Source organism: Molossus molossus, unplaced genomic scaffold (genome assembly GCF_014108415.1).
Source record: "Molossus molossus isolate mMolMol1 unplaced genomic scaffold, mMolMol1.p scaffold_m16_p_9, whole genome shotgun sequence".
Lineage (NCBI taxonomy): Eukaryota > Metazoa > Chordata > Mammalia > Chiroptera > Molossidae > Molossus > Molossus molossus.
In genome coordinates, this window is record NW_023425403.1 from 40,477,601 (window position 1) to 40,483,600 (window position 6,000).

The 6,000-nt window shown below is 36.1% G+C and overlaps 1 pseudogene; it reads left to right on the top strand.

Moving 5' to 3' along the window:
• LOC118622360 overlaps positions 1 to 5,799 on the top strand; it is a 46,605-nt pseudogene extending 40,806 nt beyond the window's left edge.
• Positions 5,800 to 6,000: the final 201 nt, after the last annotated feature.

The following is a 6,000-nucleotide window of genomic DNA, read 5'->3' on the forward strand; positions in this document are numbered from 1 at the left end:
TATATTTTAAATGTTGGGAATTGTAATCAATTTCCGAACTGGCATCTTTAAAAACCTGGACATAATCAATGAGGAGGTGTCAAAAACAGGTTTTAAGACCAATGCAAATCAAATCCCTCCTGGTTCTGAAGCAACGGGGGAGTTGCTGGAAGATAGAAAGAGGTTCCTTAGTGACCTGAGCTTCACCTCTTTCATGATGGAAGGCAGGAGTGGTTCCTTTTCCCTGCAAGTCTAATAAGAAAAGCTCAAGAAGGCCATTTTATTTTACTTTTAAATAGGTTTTTTTTTTATTTTATTTTTTTTTTAGAGAGAGAGGAAAGGAGAGAGAGATGAAAACATTGATGTGAGAAACATAGATCAGCGTCCTCCTTCACGCCCCCTACTGGGGATTGAGACCGCAACCCGGTATGTGCCCTGATGGGGAATCAAACCAGGACCTTTCAGTCCATGGGATGACACCCAATCCACTGAGCCACACCAGCCAGGACAAGAAGCCCATTTTAAAAGCTTCCAGTTGAATCCACTGAAGTTTGTGGAATATAGTGGGTGATAGCCAACATACCAATGAAAAAAGTTCTATGGGCTATAGAAATAGAGGGTTAGACTGTATGAGAAAGCATAATTGCCAATGATATATCAGATAAGGGGTTAATTTCCAATATATATAGCGTGCTCATACAACTCAACAAAAGAAAAACAAAGAACCGGATTAAAAAATGGGCAGAGGAACTAAATAGATACCTCTCCAAACAGGACATACAAATGGCTAAGAGACATATGAAGAAATGCTCAACATCACTAATCATCAGAGAGATGCAAATTAAAACAACAATGAGGTATCACCTCACACCTGTCAGAATGGCAGCCATCAACAAATCATCAAACAAGTGTTGGTGAGGGTGTGGAGAAAAGGGGACTCTAGTACACTGCTGGTGGGAATGCAGACTGGTGCAGCCACTATGGAAAACACTATGGTGTTACCTCAAAAAAGTAAAAATTGAACTTCCATTTGACCCAGTGATCCCATTTCTAGGAATATACCTAAGAAGCCTGAAACACCAATCAGAAAGAATATATGTACCCCCATGTTCGTAGCAGCACTATTTACAATAGCTAAGATCTGGGAACAGCCCAAATGTCCATCAGTAGACAAATGGGTAAAAGAGCAAAGGTACATATACAGAATGGAGTACTATGCAGCTGTAAGAAAGATCTTTTATCCTTTGAGATGACATGGAGGGACCTGGAAAGTATTATCCTAAGCGAAACAAGCCAAACAGAGAAAGACAAGTATCGTATGATCTCCTTTATTTGTGAAATATAATGAACATAACAGTCTGAGTAATGGGGTAGTCCCAGAGACGTGGAAGTGGGGTACAGACTGACAATCCCCAGAAGAGGGGGTGGTGGGGGAGAGATAAACCACAGAACTTATATGCATGTGTGCATGAACAATGGACATGGACAACAAAGCTGGGGACAGGGCAGGGAGGGAGAGGGAGGGGGGAATCAGTGGGGGGGAGGAGAAACATCTGTAACAAAAATAAATAAATTAATGAAAAAATAAAACAGAAACAAAGAGTAAAAAAAAAGAAAGAAAGAAATAGAGGGTTATATTTGTGGCAAAAGAGAGCTGCCTGAAGAAAAATAAGTGGACTTTCACTGATATTTCCAGATGTTTATTGTTCATCTCAATCACTGAAATATAAGCTCATTAAGGGTAGAGGTCTCTCTTTTTTCCTAACTTCTACAGCTTTACTATCTAGCAGGGGTGGGGAATCTTTATTTTCTGCCAAAGGCCATTTGGATATTTATTATATCATTTGAGGGGCATACAAAAGTATCTACTTAAAAATTAGCCTGCTATATTAGGTCAGGCTAATTTGGTGAGGTGTGTGATGTTAGCTGGTATTGATTTTGTGGGACTTACGTGGCTCTGGACTGAACGTTTCCCACCCCTAAAGTATTGCGTAGGAATGAGCAAGTTGACAATAAGTATTTTGAATGACCAAATGAATGAATTAAGTATGGAATAGAATGAGTGATGACACCCTGTGTAGATGGGTGTATTAGTTTTTATTCATTGGGCTAGAGGACACAGAAGAATTAGTCTTTCTAGAGGGGTAGAATAATGCAGATGGATGTAGGACTGGGAAAGTTAGGTTTTAGGTCTGTAGTACATCCCGATGTAGATGCCCATGGTACTTGGACATCTGCATCTCAGTTTCATGAGAGCCATTTGGGATATAAATTAAAAGATTGGGTGACAAAATGACTAAAGCCAACAGTTGAGCCATAATAATCTTGTGACATCATAATACACATACCAAGCTTTCAGACAGAATATTTATAACAGGTGTGAGATTTCCTCATCGCCCATTGCATTTTGAGGTAGGACAGATATGATAGCTGAGCTGGATGTCAAATTTTGTACTGTGGACTTAGAGAAGGCATGATTTGGAAAGCAACTCCTCATCTGGCATGATCAAGGGCTAGGGTGGCTATCCAGAATTACTTGTTAAAGCGATATAAACTGGCAGAGTAAAAATAGTCTGACAAAAGGTGGCAAGGATATGGGTTACTAGCTGGCAAAGAAGGAGTTTTTTCAGTTTTGTTTTTAAGATGGCACATAATCAGCATAATTGTATACTGATGGAGATGATCCTGTCTAATGCAAAATGACGATTATGTAGAAACAGTGAGGAAGATATTATTACAGGCAAGAGAGATGTGGACTGGTACAACAATCAAGGAATTCGCTTTAGTAAAGTGTTTGGGTAACTCATATTGGGGAATGAGAAGAAACATATACTATATGGGTGCAGAATCTGGTAGATCCAAAATCTGTTGATTGTATTTCTAAAATTTGATGGCTTCTTTCCAATCCCTCTTAAAGAGCCTTTCATAACTTGGATCCAATCTTATCCCTCCATTCCTCTTGACATCACTCACACATTTTCAGCAAATATGCATTTAAAGCTGAACTCCATGCTTCTTCCTTGCTTTGCTCTGTTGCACCTATTATCCTTGGAAATAATATGTCATCTTCTTAGAACATTCTTCCTTCAGCTCTCAGTTCAAATATGACATCACAGATATGTCCTTCAAATATCCACTTAAAGAGCATTTGCTTTGTTTCCCCTGTGATTTCAGGCACTAGCTCCCAAAGCCTCCTTTGAGTGTCTCTATATGTGACTGCTCGTTAAACCCCTCACTTATTACTGTCAAAGTACTTATTACATTGTATAGTAACCCCTCTGTTACCTAGTTGTATGCTCCACCAGACCGTTAGCTTCTCAAGGACAGAACCATACAACTTGGCATATCTTGAGAGCTCAATAAACTACTATTGAATGAACAGTCAAATTTTTGTTCTCCACCTCCTGGGGCAGAGTCTTTTCAAGGGTTTACAAAAGAGTTACTATAAAAAAATAAATTGTCTTTTATCAGTTTCTGTCCTAAGTAACTGGGATGTAAAAATAGTATCATAAGGAACCAGCAATGTGATAATGTAATTCTGATTTTTGGAAATGTGATTTTTTTTAAATACCAAGTAATGATGGTCAATGGTAGTCTCGGTAATAGTCAAAGTGATTATAGACACCAGAACTTCATTCAGGTATACAAGGGAGTGTTTCTACTAGCAGCAGAGAATAAATAATACTGAATGTCACAACAAATTGACCAAATACAGAAACTACAGAGAGGCTGTTCAGATCACAAAACTTATTGATCTCTTTTGGCATTTAGCACAACTGGGAATAATGCTCCAGCACTTTGGTACTGTCTAGGTTCGGTGTTCTGTCTGAATTTCAAAGGCAATCTTTGGACATGATAACAATTATAAAGGTGTTACATACTACTTAGTAACCAAAATGGCATTTCCATTATATCTGTGAACTTTTAAATATCTCCTTTGGGATTCTCTACAGGGATTCAATTTCATTTGGACAAAACACTTTTGAGCACAGATTGCATAAATAAAGACTTGCCCTTAAAATACTTGAAAAACTATCAGTGAGAGTTGTATCAAATAAAATCCTTGTTAAGTTGATTGTAAAGATTAAAAATTCATATTTTCTTAAAATCAGATCTTGATACAAAGCCAGATACAGCTGGCAGAATTTTCATTGTTAAATGCTATAGATAAATAAAAATAATAATTTAAAAAATCTGTTAAATAATTGCATTTCTAAGTTAGAGAAACTATTTGTATACTTTGTCTATATATCAGAAATATATAATCAAACCATATGTTGCCATATTTGCTTCATATTGTATTTTAGACATTCAATAAATTAAACATTTCGGATGCCATTCAAGTCAATGTATTTCCCTCATCAATTCTATTCTCATATCTTCCCCAAAGATATTAACTAATATTTTTTACAGTAATCCACAGAAAGTATTTTTATGGTCATTAAATGTGTTCATATTTATAAAAAGTTATAACAGTGTTGTATTTTTATTTTAAATATTTTATAAATTATATCAGTCTATACCTTGCTTTTTGAAAACTGTTATGCTTTTGATATGTTAGTATTGTTACATTTGGTTCTAATTTTAATAGTTATATACTATACAATTTTACAATTATACTTCTTTTTTTTTTTACTATTTTTAAATTTATGGATGAGCAATTATTGTTCTCTTTTTCTAAATATCTTATATTACAGAATGCTTCAGCGATTATTTCTGTCCATATTTTCTTGTACATACATGCACAAACTTCACAAAGGTGTAGAGATAGAAGCAGAATTTCAAAGTTCTGGAACTTGTACATTTTTAAATGTGATCTATTGTCAAATTACTTTCTAAAGTGGTTGTAATAATTTGTGCATGTTTCAGCAGTACTATAGTATTTCTATTTTTGCAAATAATTGCTACAATTTTGCATTATCAATCTTTTAAAATTTAGTTAATAAGATAGAAATAAAATTGGATACCATTAGAAGTTTTGCAATGATAAATTTTCTTGTATTACACCAAATGTGTACTGAGCATAGTGCAGAGCTGGATATATTTTCATAAACTAAAAACATACTTGTAATCAGAACTTAGATAAAACAAACAAACAAACAAACGAAAACCAGAATATCACCCCATTACCTAATCCCAGAAGTCACCATGGTTCACACTTCCAGTTACTGCCCAAGAGTAATGATGCCCTATCTTCTAACATCCCAGATTAGTTTGGCCTGTTTGAGAATAATATCCAATAGAAATCAAACTGTACACACTATTTTATGTCTGCTCCATTTGTCCAACATTATGATTCTAAGTTTCTTCTATATTGTTATACACAGTTATATTTATTCATTCTCATATTTTACTGAATGACTGTTGGACAGTTTGTTTATCTGTTCTACAATACGTGGATATACAAGTGACTTACTGCTGCATAAGGCCCCAAAAGTTGGTGCCTTTATTAAAACTACGTCTCTTTTTCTTTTTCTTTTTTGCTCAATCCCTCTACCCTCCCTAAAACCAGCCCAAATGATTCTCAGGTTCCTTTGCCTGCTGCCATGAAGCCAAACACACACACAAGTGCTGATGGAAGGAAAGTGATTTCTCCAGGTGCCGACTACCTGAGAAGCAGGCTCATGCTTTAATAAGCATCTGAATGTCCAGGCTGGTTTTGATGATCTCTTTCATGTGTGTCATTGTCTGTTTTTTTCCCCTCTCAGTGGGTTTTATTTCCAGGGACAGGATGTTGCAGTCCTGGCCAGCCATGGGTACCTGCTGCACTCTTGTGGTCGAGGTGGCAAAAAGGGGAACTGGACCTGCTACTGCCTGTAACTTGCTTAGATATGAAACTATCAACATTTAGACCATAAGTTGTGTTATTATATTCTTATCTTTAATTCTTGGTTAGTTAATTAGATATGAGTTTTTTTTTTTTAATATTCTATACCCTGTTACACACACACACACACACACACACACACAGAGCTGTCACCCTGCTCTCTGAGTCTGACTCTATTTTGCTTGTTAGTTCAA